Below are 18,294 nucleotides of genomic sequence, written 5' to 3'. Positions count from 1 at the left end.
AAACGTGCAGAGTCCCCCCAAAAATCCATACTAGACCCTTATACGAGCACGCAACCTGGCAGGCCGCAGGAAAAGAGGGGGGGGCGAGAGAGCGCCCCCCTCCTGAACCGTACCAGGCCACATGCCCTCAACATTAGGAGGGTGCTTTGGGGTAGCCCCCCAAAACACCTTGTCCCCATGTTGATGAGGACAAGGGCCTCATCCCCACAACCCTGGCCAGTGGTCCCCTACCATTTCACTAAAAAACTGTCAAAAATGTTAAAAATGACAAGAGACAGTTTTTGACAATTCCTTTATTTAAATGCTTCTTTTTTCTTCTTTCTTCTATCCTCCTTCATCTTCTTCTTCTTCTTCTGGTTCTTCTGGCTCTTCTGGTTCTTCCTCCGGTGTTCTCGTCCAGCATCTCCTCCGCGGCGTCTTCTATCTTCTTCTCCTCGGGCCGCTCCGCACCCATGGCATGGGGGGAGGCTCCCGCTCTTCTCTTCATCTTCTCTTCTTCATCTTCTTCTCTTCTTCTCTTCTTCATCTTCTTCTCCGGGCCACTCCACATCCATGCTGGCATGGAGGGAGGCTCCCGCTGTGTGACGCGTCTCCTCTTCTGACTGTTCTTAAATAACGGGGGGCGGGGCCACCCGGTGACCCCGCCCCCCTCTGATGCACGGTGACTTGACGGGACTTCCCTGTGACCTCACGGGGAATGCCACAGGGAAGTCCCGTCATGTCCCGTGCGTCAGAGGGGGCGGGGTCACCGGGTGGCCCCACCCCCCGTTATTTAAGAACCACATCACACAACGGGAGCCTCCCTCCATGCCAGCATGGATGCGGAGCGGCCCGGAGAAGAAGATGAAGAAGAGAAGAAGAGAAGAAGATGAAGAGAAGAGCGGGAGCCTCCCCCCATGCCATGGGTGCGGAGCGGCCCGAGGAGAAGAAGATAGAAGACGCCGCGGAGGAAATGCTGGACGAGAACACTGGAGGAAGAACCAGAAGAGCCAGAAGAACCAGAAGAAGAAGAAGAAGAAGAAGATGAAGGAAGATAGAAGAAAGAAGAAAGAAGAAGCATTTAAATAAAGGAATTGTCAAAAACTGTCTCTTGTCATTTTTAACGTTTTTGACAGTTTTTTAGTGAAATGGTAGGGGTACCCCTTACCATTTCACACAGGGGGGGCCGGGATCTGGGGGTCCCCTTGTTAAAGGGGGCTTCCAGATTCCGATAAGCCCCCCACCCGCAGACCCCCACAACCACTGGCCAGGGTTGTGGGGATGAGGCCCTTGTCCTCATCAACATGGGGACAAGGTGTTTTGGGGGCTACCCCAAAGCACCCTCCCAATGTTGAGGGCATGTGGCCTGGTATGGTTCAGGAGGGGGGCGCTCTCTCCTCCCCCCCTCTTTTCCTGCGGCCTGCCAGGTTGCGTGCTCGGATAAGGGTTCTGATATGGATCTTTGGGGGGGACCCCGCACCGTTTTTTTTTTTTTAATTTTGGCGCGGGGTTCCCCTTAAACTCCATACCAGACCTGAAGGGTCTGGTATGGAATTTAGGGGGACCCCCACGTCATTTTTTTTTTTAATTTTGGCCGGGGTTCCCCTTAATATCCATACTAGACCTGAAGGGCCTGGTATGGAATTTAGGGGGACCCCCACGTCATTTTTTTTTAAATTTTGGTTCGGGGTTCCCCTGTGGGGAATTCCCATGCCGTTTTTATCAATGAACTTTTATGTGTATTGTCGGACCGGCAATGCAATAGCCGTGAGTAGTTTTAAATTACTTTTTTTCTTTGAAATGTCATTTTGCTGTCAGACTGTTCTAAACATGGGAAACATGCCCCCCTTTACAGGCATACTATAGACACCCCCCAGCTATGAAATTTAAAGGGATATTACACTTTTATTGTTTGACTTTAAGCATTATTAAAATCACTGCTCCTGAAAAAATGGCCGTTTTTAAAACTTTTTTTTGCATTGATACATGTGCCCTGGGGCAGGACCCAGGTCCCCAAACACTTTTTATGACAATAACTTGCATATAAGCCTTTAAAATTAGCACTTTTGATTTCTCCCATAGACTTTTAAAGGGTGTTCCGCGGCATTCGAATTTGCTGCGAACACCCCAAATTGTTCGCTGTTCGGCGAACTTGCGAACAGCCGATGTTCGAATCGAACATGAGTTTGACTCGAACTCGGAGCTCATCCCTAGTACTGTAGTTATTAGCAACAGCAATAAAACCTCCTCCGGAGAGTTTCTCTGCATATTAGACCTCTGTACTGTATCTTCACTAACTTATCTCCATCCCTTGTTTAGCAATGTTATTTGGATACACCATACATGCAGCCCTTTTGTGACTTCAGACCAGGGAATTTAAAGCGGAGTTCCACCCAAAAGTGAAACTTCCGCTTTAAGTACCCCTCGCCCCCTGACATGCCACAATTGGCATGTAATTTTTTTGGGGGGGGGCTGGGTACCTGGTTTGGAGTGGGACTTCCTGTCCCACTTCCTCCTCCCGACTTCTGACCGCCTAGGTGATTCCTAGGCGGCCCCTCCCAGCAATGTTCTGGGACACATGGCAGGTCCCAGAACATTGCCTGGCCATTGACGGAGCGCGGCGCAGCTCGCGCATTCCCAGTTCGTGCCTGGCTGTGAAACCGTAAACTGTCACAGCCAAACGCCCACACTCACAATGCATACTTGCCAACAGTTCCGATTTTCCTGGGACAATCCCGATTTTGGGACCCTCGTCCTGATCGGAGCTCGTCCCGATTATTTTCCCGGGATCTTGCCTTTGTCCCAGGAAAATTGGGAATGTATTAGGAAAAAATGGCCGGCGGGCTACAAAAAGATGGCGGTCGCCGCCGTCACGAGGATTATTTCCCCTTGTGCTCAGTGGAGAGGGGAGGGGCAGCCAATCAGCTTCTCCCCTCTCCACTGAACACACACATGAGAAAGCCAGGAACTGCTGGGAACTGTAGCTGCCGAGCTGCTGGGGGACACAGATCGCTCTGTAAGGAGGGCTCCGCTGCTGCTGCCAGGGACACTGCAGTAAGGAGAGCTCTGTTGCTGGGGGACACAGATCGCTCTGTAAGGAGGGCTCCGCTGCTGCTCCCAGGGACACTGAAGTAAGGAGGGCTCTGTTGCTTGGTGACACAGATCGCTCTGTAAGGAGGGCTCTGCTGCTGCCAGCTGCTGGGGACACTGAAGTAAGGAGGGCTCTGTTGCTGGGGGACACAGATCTGTAAGGAGGGCTCCACTGCTAGGGGACACCAGATGTAAAGGAGGGCTCCGCTGCCGGGGACCCCAGATGTAAAGGAGTGCTCCACTGCCGAGGACACTGAATTAAAAGGATGGCTCCTCTGGCGGGGACACCAGATGTAAAGGAGGGCTCCGCTGCCGGGGACAGCAGATGTAAAGGAGGGCTCCTCTGCAGGGGACACCAGATGTAAAGGAGGGCTCCACTGCTGGGGATACCAGATGTAAGGAGGGACTCTGCTGCCAGGGACACAGATCTGTAAAGAGGGCCTCTGCTTCTGGGGGCACCTGATGTAAGGACAGACTCTGTTGGGGGCACCTGATGTAAGGACGGACTCTGCTGGGGGCACCTGATGTAAGGACGGACTCTGCAGGGGCACCTGATGGCATCTGGTGGCAGGCGACATGGCAGGTGACACACTCAGGGGTCCCACTGTTTCTGGATTATGGTGAGTTGAATGATTTCATTCTATATTACAATGTAATAATAGTAATAATGCACTTCAATCATCCTGACACCACAACAACCATGGTGCTGGCATGATTGAAGTGCTAACACCAGGTGTTTGGAGTATCTTTATTTGCTGATTTGTTAAACTCTGGAATACACATTTCTATTGTGGTGTAGGATCTGGGCCTGCTGTCCCTCCATCCCTCTTTCCTTCCTTCTCTCTCCTTCCCTCCTTCTTTCCTTCGTTCCTTCTTTCTCTCTCCCTCCCTCTCTTCCCCTTTCTTTCTCCATCTCTCATTCATCTCAGACTCTAACCACACCCCCAATTGAATCACGCCCATATAAACCACGCCCACCATTCACTTAAACCACACCCATTTTTTGCCACGGTGCATTTTTTTGCTATGTCACCCCTACAAACGCATGCCCCTTCCGCAATTATAATAAGACTCTGCTTACATCCCAAAAAGTGTCCCTTTAAATTTTTTTGCAATGTTGGCAAATATGACAATGTCGGCGCCGCGAAGAGGAGGGGGAGAGAACGGAGGCTTCGGGCAACCGCATCTCTGGACCATGGGACAGGTGAGTGGCTGTTTATTAAAAGTCCGCAGCTACACTTTTTGTAGCTACTGACTTTTAATAAACCAGTGGAACAACGTGAGTAACGTAACAACCACGTCCTTCTTCTGAAGTAGTTAAATAATATAGATGAACAGTTCTTAAAGACATATTCCATACATATTTCTGTACAAAGTCCTCTAGATGCCCTTTTAGTGTGCCCCTGGTTCTCCCTTTTGCCATTTCTTTGTCCATTAGTCTATTCAGCAGTCTAATGCCCCGTACACACGGTCGGACTTTGTTCGGACATTCCGACAACAAAATCCTAGGATTTTTTCCGACGGATGTTGGCTCAAACTTGTTTTGCCTACACACGGTCGCACAAAGTTGTCGGAATTTCCGATCGACAACCACGCGGTCACGTACACCACGTACGATGAGACTAGAAAAGGCCGGTTCAGAACCAAGCGCGGCACCCTTTGGGCTCCTTTTGCTAATCTCGTGTTAGTAAAAGTTTGGTGAGAGACGATTCGCGCTTTTTCAGACTCGTGGCTTTTAGATCATTTTCTGCCGTTCAGTTTGTGCTTGTGGGTTTGTATTTGCTCTTCAGTGCGTGCAGTCAGTTCGTATCGGAGTTTTCTGTGCGATCTTGTCCGCTCGTTGCTGTTTTTCACGTCGCTCTTCACAGGCCTTGCTGTTCTTCAGTGCGTTCTGTTACTTCGTTCTGAGCAGCCAACCATTTTCTAGCCATGTTTCGTATGCGTACTCCTCGTACAGTTCGTGCTGTGCGGGGGCTTGGTGTTGGGTTCCTGACCTTGACACAAGTCCAGTCCATGAACAGGGTGGGGAGGAGTTCATGGACCAAGAATTGGTTGCTTCAGCGTGACCAGTTCTGTCATATGCCTTTGCTCCGTGAGATCCGTGAGAATAATCCTGATGATTTCAGGAACTTTCTCAGGATGACGGACCCCGTGTTTCACCGTTTGTTGGCTTCGCTGACCCCCTATATTAGCAGGCAGGATACCTGCATGAGGCAAGCCATCACTCCGGAGCAGAGGTTGGTCGCTACCCTGCGGTATTTGGCCACAGGGAGAAGCCTGCAGGACCTCAAGTTCTCGACAGGCATCTCCCCCCAGGCTCTTCTTTGTGGACATTTACTGCTTGTGTTTGTTTTAGCTGACCCTGACAGAAATGTGTGGAGTGCAGAAAATGTCGTGATTGTGTAACCTTATACAAAGCACTGTTGGCTGTTATTTACTAAATGCAAAGACACTTTTCACTACAAGTACACTTGCAACTGCACTGAAACTGCACTTGTAGTGCAAAGTGGATTTCCCCTTAGGAAATTACCCCCATTTTCTCATAAAACAACAATTACATCACCCCAAAAGTGTTGTAGCGTTGAGACAATAATCCACACATTCTTGATGAGCAATCTTTTTAATACCTGCACAATCACATGTGCATTTACCAAAGGTTTTTCTGACAAACCAACATGTTTGTTGTATAACAATTTTTGTGGTGTCATTATCCAAAATCAAAATGTGCATTTTATAGAAAACAGGCCTGTGTAAAACCCACAAGAAAGACACAAATCTTGATCTTACAAAGTTCACATTTGGTAGAACTTGAAGGCAATATCAGACATGAGTATTTAGGAACTGTGTTTGATATTGCGTTCAGATGGGGGGAAATCACCCCTGGAAAAGCCAAATTTGGAAGATGCACACAAATTTCCCAATGTCAACATGTGCTATCTGCCATTAGGGGGGATCAAGGGACGTGTTTTGGGGGAGAAAGCCCTTCCTCACCGCTACTTTATAATTGAGGAAGGGGTTGCACCCCCAAAACGCGTCCATTGATCTCCCGTGATGGCAGATAGCACATGTTGACACATTGTGTGCATCCTCCAAATTTGGCTTTGTGCAAAATCACAAAAACATTTCGCACATTGTAGCAGACAAAAGAAGAAAGTGATTTGGAGGGGCTTTAAACTCGCCCCAAAACATCAATGATGTTTTTATATTTGGGAATAACATCATTGATGTTTTGCTTGATGTTTTCCAATTGTAAATTACACCCCATGATCTCCCCGATCAGGATCTGGGCACTTTCGGATGTGAAAGGATCTGGATCCACAACCTCACGATCACCTAAAAAGAGAGGAAACACAAAATAAATTAGGTCTAAAAAAAATGCCGCCATCCATCTCTTATCTGAGCCTGTGGTCGCAGACACTCACCTGTTGTGGTGACTAGTTCCACCACGTCTTCTTCCTCCTGCTCATCTTGTGTTGGTGGGATTTCCCCTTCTTCCAGAGGGGGGGGGGGCTCTGTTCTCCTCGGATGAGGGGTGTCCTCCGAGTCTTTTCTCCCCTATGTAAAACAAAAATGGTATAATTAGCACACAGATATTTGATGGCAGAACTATAAAGATGAAACATTGCTTGGAAGTGGGGTACAATTGTCTATTTTAGCAGAGTTCCAAGATGTAGCTTTTTTAGTGTCCTTTGTCAAGCTGTATTACTTTACCTGTTTGGTACAAGCTTCACAGATGTATCCCCCCCTATAGTATACACTGGAGCACCTGTGTGGCCCCCCTAATAAAAATGGTGTTCTTGTGTCCCACACTAGTGCTCCAGTGTCCAGATGTGAAAACAGCTGCTCAGTGTCCTCTCCTTACACACAATCTAGTTTGCATTTCATTCTAGTAACAAAGCCATCTACACAACCCAATTCTTTGAAGACAAGTATAGGGCCTCAAAATGGTGGCCAAATGCATATGGGCTAAACAATGGTATTTTATAGTCCGAAAAAAAAATGTGTGATCCGAACGAATAATGTGCCCATGAACATGAAAGTTGCCATTTTAAACTGTACAACAGTTCCTAAAAGCACATGGAGCAGCACGAACGTAATAAACACAAGAACAATAGGAACACAGCACAACTACTTACTTTTTTGCAGCACTCTCCGGATCTTTATGTACTGCTCATGTTCTCGTAATTTCAGGTCCGATCACAGCTTCCTGAGCTGATCTTTCGATCGTCGTACCCCGAATTTCCGGTGCAGACTCCTGACCACTTTCGCCATGATCTTGGCCTTTCGGACATTGGGGTTGGGGTAAGGTCCATACTTTCCATCATAGTCGGCCTTCTTCAGGATGTCCACCATTTCCAACATCTCCCCAAAGGACATATTTGAGTCCTTTAATCTCCTTCTGGATCGGGACGTTTCAGGCTCCGGCCTTTCCTCCCCCTCCTCCTCGTTGCTGTACTTAGCACGATCCTGCTGTCTATCCGCCATGTGCTCTTCCTCCACTGCGCCGAACGAAAAGGGGCGGGGAATAGAATAGAAAGAACGTCAGGGGCGGGCGGAGTTATACGCATGTGCAGTGTGTATAAATCGTAACGCGCGCGTCTTACGTACGATCTGTGAGCGGAGGAAGGAGCATCGGAGACGCCGATAATGCTAACGAAGGTAGGATCTAAACTTGGGCCTATACTGCTTCGAAATGGAAGCCTATATTGTAACAAGATTAGGGGAGTTTGGCCTGACATTAGGGTTTGTCTTGTGTTGTGTCTTGCAGAGAAAATGGATGGGTTCAACGACCACAATTTCCTGCCCCTGTTTATTGACAAGTACAGAGAGCTGCCCTGTCTGTGGCAGGTGAGACACCCCCACTATAACCACAAACAGAAGAGGCAGGCAGCGCTGGAGAAACTGCTGGAGTTGGTGAAGCCGGTGGTCCCCACAGCAACCATCCCCTATTTGAAAGCTAAAATTGGTGGCCTGAGGAGCACTTATCTTAGGGAGCGCAAGAAGGTCACGGATTCCCTGAGGTCCGGAGCTGCAGCAGATGACGTTTATGTCCCCAGGCTGTGGTACTATGAGAGACTGCGATTTCTGTCAGACCACACTGAAGTCAGGGAATCCCTCTCCACTCTTCCTTCCACTCTTCCTTCCATACCAGCTGAGGCTTCTGATGTCCAACCTGGGCCTTCCAGCCAGGAAGAAGTGGAGGAGCCCAGCTTGAGTCAGGTATAGCATTCTTCTACAGATTTCTGGTCAATAAATAAATTATGTTTACTAGATGTTATTATTGAACACTAATTGCTGCTTGAAAAAAGTGTTTTACATATCAATAGACAGTAGTGGGCACCCAAAATTGGGACAAGAATGCAAAATGCTGGGCTCAGAAGGATAGTCTGTTATATTTGTTAACATTGAATTTGCAGCAGTCAGGAGGTGAAAATTGTGTGTGATTGATGAAAACAATACTAAAACTATGTCCCTTTTTCATACACAGGAAGACCTCAGCCAGGAGGAGGCTGTGGAATGTGGCAGTCAGGAGGAGGCGGGGATTATTAGTGTCAGCCAGGAGGAGGCGGGGATTAGTGGCAGCCAGGAGGAGGCGGGGCTAAGTGGCAGCCAAGAGAAGCCAGGGACCAGTCGCAGCCTGACTGAGTCTCAGGTCCCTCCCCTCCGCCTGCCATATAAAAGGGCCAGGAAGGCCACTCCCAGTCCTGTGCAGGATTCAGCGTACAGGCTGATCCAGGAGGCTTCGGCGTCCCTCAGAGCCTTCCCCAGTCCTGAAGAGGCCTTTGCCTGCATGGCTGCCACCAAATTGCAGGGCATGCAGGAGGGCCAACGCAAGATTTCTGAGGACCTGATTTATAAAGTCCTACGTAAGGGGGAGAGTGGGGAACTGACACACAAGACGGATGTCATGGAGAGGGACGATCCTCCTCCTCCTCCTCCTCCTCCTGCTGCCACAACTCCACCACCACAGCCAAAGCCTGTAAGGAAGCGTGGAAGGAAGACCAAAGAGTGATGGCCCTGGGTTCAGTCTGGTCTGACAAAAGCTGCAGTCTCTTGTATGACCACAGCCTGGGGACACAGATGTCATCTGCTGCTTTCCAGATCTCTGGGACTTCTGGACCAGACTGCCCTCCCTTAGATAAGGACTCCTCAGGCCACCAATTTTGCTTTTAAATAATTGATGTCTGCCCCAGGGGTCCAAGGCTTCGCCAACTTCTGCAGTTTCTCCAGCGTTGCCTCCCTCTTTGTTTATAGTTGTGACCCCTTAATAAAATATTTTTCGGTAAATTCTACTCTCCTGTGTGTGTTTTCATCCAAAAAGGACAGTTTGTTGGTGACGATTCAGGTACATTTCTAAAGTACAATGTGAAATTAACAAGGGACAACAACACCAAACAATCTCCTACAGATTAAATAGAACAACATATTAGTGGTGTTGTGGGAACTTGTCACAAAAAACACACAAACATTTTCGGGAGTACAAATCAAAATCACCAAAAAAAATAAAAATAAAAAGAGAAACACAAAAAAAGATTCTACATTAAAGTAAAAAAACAAAAAAAAAAATATGTTGTCAGATGTGAGAAATCAAAATATATTGAGGGAATCCCGATAAATAGTAACGAAAAAACTTTGTGAGAAGTGTGTGTGAATATGAGCATCAAAACGACTTAATTCTTGTCACATTATAAAGAAGAAGAGAGTGCGCTGTATTAAACCATTTTGAACATTGCAGCGTGACGAAAGTGCTTTATCCATTACGAACGCTAAGTTTACCAGAACGAGCTGTCCCGTGTCTGAATTTTTTCTGAGCATGCGTGGCACTTTGTGCGTCAGAACAGGCCACACACGGTCGGAATTGACGCGATCGGATTTTGTTGTCGGAAAATTTTATCTCCTGCTGTCCAACTTTGTGTGTCGGAAAATCCGATGGAAAATGTCCGATGGCGCCCACACACGGTCGGAATTTCCGACAACACGCTCCGATCGGACATTGTCCATCGGAAAATCCGACCGTGTGTACGGGGCATAAGTCTATATCCTTGGAACCTGGACTGGGATCCCACAAGGGGTGATAAAGTAGCAAAGTGGCTCCTACATTCTCGGCAATATGTTCCTTCTCTTCCCATGCTGAGGGTATACCAGGGGGGCTTTTACCTAACTATAGTTTCCCTTTTAATATGTTTTTGTCCAGCAGAGGGTGGTACTTCTCAGAAAAGCCCTTACCTCTCAGGCAGAACCACTTCTGCTGGGCAATATTACCTAAATAGTGCAATTAACACAGCAAAAAATACATTTAACCAAGAAAGATAATTAACACAGAAAAATACCTTATTAAGCACCTGCTTACATTTGACTCTCCCCTTGTTAGTGCAACAAACCAAAACTTGAAAAATGTATGACAGATCAAACTAGAGATTAAAAAAAATAACTAAAAACTTTCTTCAAACAGTGTCCGTTAATTAAAAAAGTCTCTGTCAGGAATGCCCTGTAACCAGGCAGGTGCAATCCTGTGGGTACCTGCGGAATTGGGCATAGGAATGTTCACCAGATGTGCATGCACACGCATTATCCATTACATTGGCGCCAATGGGCCTATATAAGGACAGCAGCTGCACTAGTGCAGTGGTGTCTGATTTGCAGCTTTATCCTGTGTTCTGTTCCTGTGGCTGTACTTGATCTAGTTTTGACCCGGCTTCCTGACCACAATGCTTATCTCCAGTCCTGACCTTGGCTTGCCTTGACCTTGTTACTTCTGTTATCTGCCTGATTTCCTGTTGCCAACTGCTGCCTGAACACTGACCTATCTCTGCCTGCCGTTACATTATATCTGATCCTCCGTGTATGACCTGACTTGACAGACCCTGCACCGGTCTTCTGCCTTCCAGCTCTGTGTAACTCCAGTGACGTTGTCCTGCATCCGCAGCATACCTGCATCCGCTGTTCTGGCTGTCATCTGCTGCCCAGTGACCCAGGCCAGTCCTGCAACCTACTGTCAATGGAGAATCTTGCAGGCACTCTTACCTTGCCGCGCTCTTGTGGCCACTGTCACAACTCCAGTGGTCCTTGAGTAGGGGCTGTATGAGAGGTCTCCTTCTGCTCGTCAGGCTCTACTGGAAGGTAAGTGACAGTCTCTTAAATATCAGTGGTCTTAAGCTAGTACTTTCTAATTCAATTTGTTTTGTGGTCATAAACCAATTTTTTTTCACCAATATAAACTGTTAACTACAAAACACCCCGTCCAAAAACCACTCTGTTCTCAGTTCATCAGACTTTGGTGACCCCTTAAATTAAAAAGTGGGTCCACAAGAGCTCTATTCAATGCTGTCTTTCCAGGATGTCTCCCAGGACACCTCTTCTCACCAACCCAAAGGAACTCTTACAAACTACTTTACTGCTCCTTCTAGCCCATGGCAGCCTTGAATCTACACCCTGTCTCTTCCAAATGTTTGTGCCCTGTCTTTTGAAAAAAGGTTTTTAGTTATATTTTTTTATTTTGATCTGTCACAAGTTTGTCAATGTTTGGAGCACACAGTGACATAGCATTTGATGTTTATTGTTATATGAATTATTTGAATAGTGGGACGTTCTTATGAGGGGACCCAGTGTTGATTATGTGGTTTACATTGAATTGGTTTATTTGTAAATTATTAGCATAGCACCTGTCATTTGATTTATGTTCTAATACTGTTGACCCTATAGGTAAAAGGGGATACACTTTTTTAGTGCAGGTAGCTTACTTAATGATAATAATTTTACGTCTTCGTTAAGCACAGGATTTATATTACTATCATCTCTTCCCTTGTCACCCTGGTCAGATTTTTTCCCAAGTCTGAGTACTTGCCCTTGAGAGTTCAGCACTGCTCTTTTTGTCACCCCTCTACCCTATATTTAGTGAGTCAAAATCTACAGTATTGCCTTCAAATGCTCCCTCCACATCGCAGAACATTGCTCCAAATTTCACCTGGGGCAATTAGTCTGCGGTGCCTGGGCAAGCTGGTCCACCATTAGAGAAAATGGGGCCTCAATAACTGTACACACAGATTCCCCCACCTGTACACACTTCCCTGTACTTCCCTGTCACAGCACCTGTTCCCTGGTGGCATAGCTAAGGCACAGAGATGAGTATGGAGAACATGCAGCACACACAGGAAGAGCACACATGCATTAAGTACCAGACGTGGAAGTAATGAGCCCAATGTAAGCTTAATGACATTAACACAGCAGTAGCAGCAGACTCCTTTGTGGTGTACATAAAAAACTCAGTATAGAGAAAAGCAGGGAAACCATGTGGCGCCCCTTCCCCCCACATGAAAACATTGTGCACCCAGGGCAGCTGCCCCTCCTTTGTCCTGACCCTTCCTGCCCACCAACAAGAATATATGATGTACGCAAACGAGATATAGGTTAGTATCCAATAGTTGAGTTCTATTCCCATCACTGGGCATTAACACTGTAATTGGGAAATTATATAACTCACTATATCCCCATATACACTAGTAGAACAAGAGTATTCTTATAGCAATTATAGAATTTTCTTTTGAGACACGTCCAAAGCTCTAAAAGACCCCCATACCACACTAGAACTAGAGTACTCTGGTGGCTATTGGGGAGGTGCGCCACACAGAGGTTAGGTCTTCCAGAGAAGCTGCATGCTATTAGGATCTTGCCCAGCTGATAGCATGCCAGTTCTTACAACTTGTAAGTATTGGATTAAGGAGGTTAATGAAGGGCATGTTTTAGAAGTGTATATATCTGAGAGGAATCTTGTCAGTTCCTCCATCACCGACACTGATGGGTTAACCAAGTTCCCCTCTGAGGTTATGAGCACACCAATTGCATAAGAGTTTTGTTGAGCCATAACAATTCTAGCTAAGAGGTGTCCAGTCTGCTCCCCTTTCCCATAAAATGCTTGTTTAGTAAAAAAAAAAGTTTGTTTTTTTTTGTGGAGGAATTTGCCACCCAGACCAAAGTTTCTTGTGCAGAAAGCGAAACCTCCTTTACAGAGGTGGTGGGATTTGATATATATTCCTGCTCAAGTCTTTGCACACGTTGAGAAACTTGAAATTAATGTTTCCTAGAGGCACTCTTAATAGCCCTTATTTCAGAGATAAACACTCCCCGAAGAATTGCTTTCAAAGTATCCCACAAGAGCAGAGGATCAGAGAATGCTACATGATCAGAAAATAAATCACTAATTTGTTTCTCTATATCTATATGTGATGGCAAGAGATTTAACCAGAAGGCATTAAGTTTCCATGGAGCTCTAGTTAGATCAATAAGAGGTTTGACAAAAAAAACTTGGGGCATAGTGTATGCTGATTAACAGCATGCAGAAGAAGGGGGGTCCCTATACATAGGTCAAAAAAATTTGTGTACATGGGGATGTCTATTTCTCCAAATATCTATCCATCCCACCTCCAGGAGAAAACATTGTAAGATGCCCCTATACAGTAGTTAGGGCCTGTATTAGCCGGGGGTGTTTCTCCAGAAGGGTGTCTATATACCCATTAAAATCACCCATAAGATGGAGAGGTACATCTGGTTTGTCTGATATAAAGGATAGTAATTGTCTTAACACCATAGTGGAAAAGGAAGAAGCAATATATACCATAGCTAGTATGAAAGCAACTGTATACAGTTTGCAATAAAGAAGAACTACTTGCAGCATCAACAATAGAGGAAAGTTCCTGGAAATCTAGAGCTCTATGTATCAAGATGCTAACCCCCTAGAAAAGGACATATGAACAGAATGGTATGCATGGCCTATACAAGAGTACCTGAAACAAAGTAATGTATCCTTGGTAAGATGATTTTCATAGAGTCCGCAAATGGTAGGGTGGTATTTACGGAGAACTGTGTTGACCATAGTTCTCTTAAGGGGACTATGTAATCCCCTAGTGTTCCAAGAAATCCAAGAAATATCCATCATAGTGATATATAAAAGGGCATGGAATGACAAAAGTAATCATCTAAGTAAGAAACAGTTAGTGTGAAACCTGGAGAGGTCCATTACTAATAGCAGTGGTGGAACTACCAGGGTTGCAAAGGTCACGCTTTTGACCAGGCCCTGGCGTTCCATCACCATGGGGGGCCCCAAGATGGCAGAAAGGGGACCACTGTAAAACATGTGAAAGGTTCCCACTGCGTGACCATAAAACTCAGTTCACACTGCTGCAATCCCAAAGTCGTGTGACTTGCTTGCAATTTCCTTGCAACCTTTGTGATTTAACATTGCAGTCTATGGCACTCAAATCACACCAAAGTTGTAGAAAAGTAGAGCTGGAACCTTTTTTTTAAGTTGGGACATAACTTGCATTGATTAAGGTGGCACCCATTGCTATTAATATGTTTGACTTGTCATGCGACTTTATGTGTCACAAGTTGCATGATAAGTCACAACAGTGTGAACCAGGGCAGAATCAGTGGGAAAGGCCCCAGGACCAAAGGAATGGGCCCTGGCGGTCAGGGGGCCCTTCATTGTTTTTTGAACTGTAACCATAAAGGCTCCAGTTACACCTCTGGCTGATCATCCATACACTTGACTGATGAGGCGAGAGGGCACTTTAGTTGAGCCGCTCTGGAGAAACAAGTTAGAGAAAAGAACCAAGTAAAGACACAACGTTGCAAAAACAGTGTAAGTCCATCTAAGGTGTACTGGAGACCAAGCAGCTAGTAAAATATCTCCAGGGCAAACAACTAGCTTACCCCTGGAGAACAAGAGCTTTGTTGAAATAGAACCAACATATCCTGCAGAAATTCATAATGTAAACTATAGCGGGTAGAGTGTAAAATGAGCATCCCCAATCCATGGGAAAAAGGAAATGCCCAAGTGTAGAAAAATATTAGTATGGGTTACTGCATAAATTTACAAGTTATGCGCTGCGCTTGGGTGACCCCAAAAACAAAATTAATAATAACCAACTCTGTGCTTACTAGTGCGATGATATTAAATACAAATAATATGAATGTTGAATAAATAAACAAGGTGTGAAAAAACAAGTGCTTGTTACACCATAAATTAGTGCTTAATAGTGCTTGTTACACCATACATAGTGTCTTAATCAACATAAAAAGTGCTTAGTGCTCAATATAAAGTATCCTGCTTGTTTAAATGAAAAAATTAATAAACAATAAATAATGAAAAAAAAGTTATCTTTGGCACTCTAAATGGTGCGTGCAAATAATGTCCAGCAGTGATAATAAAACAATGCGTGCAGGTGGTGTTCAGCTGTGACAACCACCCAACATCATGCCGAAGATATCCTGAGTGCTGCAAAACATGCACCGGTGCTCCTTCGTGACCCCCTTAAGCTAATGTGCTCACCTCAGAGCGTGTGACTCAGCTTCTACCCTGAGTCCAAATACGCTTTGTAGCCACCCCTGGGCTAAGTCTCAGTTTCTGCTGCACTCCTCCAGCTGGAAACAATGTGGCTCCATACATATATATGAAAAGGAAACTATATAGTGTAATATAGTCAAAATACTTTTATTAAAGGAAAACACTCCCCACACCGGGGTACTCACATGGCACTGGTGCGTCAGTGCACCATACTATAACGGCTTTCTATGCAAAATCACTGGATGTTTGGTGCAGTATGCTGTGCTGGGAAAGCGCTGGTGTAAAGTCCGTGTCAGTCTCTCCGTCCTGGCCCCTCCCCAAGGGGCCAGGACGGAGAGACTGGGACAGCGCTGGTGTAAAGTCTGTGTCAGTCTCTCCGTCCTGGCCCCTCGGAGGGGCCAAGGACAGAGAGACTGACACAGCGCTGTCCCAGCACAGCATACCGCACCAAACATCCAGTGATTTTGCATAGAAAGCCGTTATAGTATGGTGCACTGACGCACCAGTGCCATGTGAGTACCCCGGTGTGGGGAGCGTTTTCTTTTAATAAAAGTACTTTGACTATATTACACTATATAGTTTCCTTTTCATTTATATGTATGGAGCCACATTGTTTCCAGCTGGAGGAGTGCAGCAGACACTGAGACTGAGCCCAGGGGTGGCTCCAAAGCGTATTTGGATTTCGGGTAGAAGCTGAGTCACACGCTCTGAGGTGAGCACATTAGCTTAAGGGGGTCACGAAGGAGAACCGGAGCATGTTTTGCAGCACTCAGGATATCTTCGGCATGATGGATTGTTGTCACAGCTGAACACCACCTGCATGCATTGTTTTATTATCACTGCTGGACATTATTTGCACGCACTATTTAGAGTGCCAAAGAGAACTTTTTTTTCATTATTTATTATTTATTAATTTTTTCATTTAAACAAGCAGGATACTTTATATTGAGCACTAAGCACTTTTTATGTTGATTAAGACACTATGTATGGTGTAACAAGCACTATTAAACACTAATTTATGGTGTAACAAGCACTTGTTTTTTCACACCTTGTTTATTTATTCAACATTCATATTATTTGTATTTAATATTATCGCACTAGTAAGCACAGAGTTGGTTATTATTAATTTTGTTTTTGGGGTCACCCAAGCGCAGCGCATAACTTGTAAATGTATCCTATGCACGTTATATGAAGCGTGATTAGCGCATGCAGCTGGAGGTAGCACAAGCAATGCATAATATCATTGTGGCTCACAGAATTTTTCCAATTTGATATGGGTTACTGCATATTTAGATTGTATCCCTCACTAAAGAGCTTCCTCATATTGCTGGGCATGTAGATAGGGCTCATTTACACCCAGTCCGTTGGAGGCCTCAGCAGCCACATCAAAAAAGTAGGTTTGACCCTAGGCTACAACTCTTATGCCCCGTACACACGGTCGGATTTTCCGATGGACATTGTCCGATCGGAGTGTGTTGTCGGAAATTCCGACCGTGTGTGGGCTCCATCGGACATTTTCCATCGGATTTTCCGACATACAAAGTTGGACAGCAGGAGATAAAATTTTCTGACAACAAAATCCGATCGCGTCAATTCCGACCGTGTGTGGCCTTTCCGACGCACAAAGTGCCACGCATGCTCAGAAGAAATTCCAAGACGGAACAGCTCGGTCTGGTAAACTTAGCGTTCGCAATGGATACAGCACTTTCGTCACGCTGCAATGTTAAAAATGGTTTAATACAGCGCACTCTCTTCTTCTTTATAATGTGACAAGAATTAAGTCGTTTTGCTGCTCATATTCACACACACTTCTCACAAACTTCTTTCGTTACTATTTATCGGGATTCCCTCAATATATTTTGATTTCTCACATCTGACAACATATTTTTTTTTTTTTTTTTTTACTTTAATGTAGAATCTTTTTTTGTGTTTCTCTTTTTTAATTTTTTTTTTTTGGTGCTTTTGATTTGTACTCCCGAAAATGTTTGTGTGTTTTTTGTGACAAGTTCCCACAACACCATTGAGATGTTGTTCTATTTAATCTGTAGGAGATTGTTTGGTGTTGTTGTCCCTTGTTAATTTCACATTTTATGTTAGAAATGTACCTGAATCCTCACCAACAAACTGTCCTTTTTGGATGAAAACACACACAGGAGAGTAGAATTTACCTAAAAATATTTTATTAAGGGGTCACAACTATAAACAAAGAGGGAGGCAACGCTGGAGAAACTGCAGAAGTGGGTGAAGCCTTGGACCCCCAGGGCAGACATCAATTATTTAAAAGCAAAATTGGTGGCCTGAGGAGTCCATATCTAAGCGAGGGCAGTCTGGTCCAGAAGTCCCAGAGATCCGGAAAGCAGCAGATGACATCTATGTCCCCAGGCTGTGGTCATACGAGAGACTGCAGCTTTTGTCAGACCAGACTGAACCCAGGGCAATCACTCTTTGGTCTTCCTTCCACGCTTCCTTCCAACCTTTGGCTGTGGTGGTGGAGTTGTGGCAGCAGGAGGAGGAGGAGCATCGTCGATCTCAATGACATCCGTCTTGTGTGTCAGTTCCCCACTCTCCCCCTTACGAAGGACTTTATAAATCAGGTCCTCAGAGATCTTGCGTTGGCCCTTCTGCATGCCCAGCAATATGGTGGCAGCCATGCAGGCAAAGGCCTCTTCAGGACTGGGGAAGGCTCTGAGGGACGCCGAAGCCTCCTGGATCAGCCTGTATGCTGAATCCTGCACAGGACTGGGAGTGGCCTTCCTGGCTCGTTTATGTGGCAGGCGGAGGGGAGGAACCTGAGACTCAGTCAGGCTGCGACTTGTCCCAGGCTTCTCTTGGCTGACACTTAGCCCCGCCTCCTCCTGGCTGCCACTAATCCCCACCTCCTC

The sequence above is a fragment of the Aquarana catesbeiana genome, linkage group LG01, assembly GCF_042186555.1.
Source record: "Aquarana catesbeiana isolate 2022-GZ linkage group LG01, ASM4218655v1, whole genome shotgun sequence".
Taxonomy (NCBI): Eukaryota; Metazoa; Chordata; class Amphibia; order Anura; family Ranidae; genus Aquarana; species Aquarana catesbeiana.
This window is presented reverse-complemented; position numbering follows the sequence as displayed.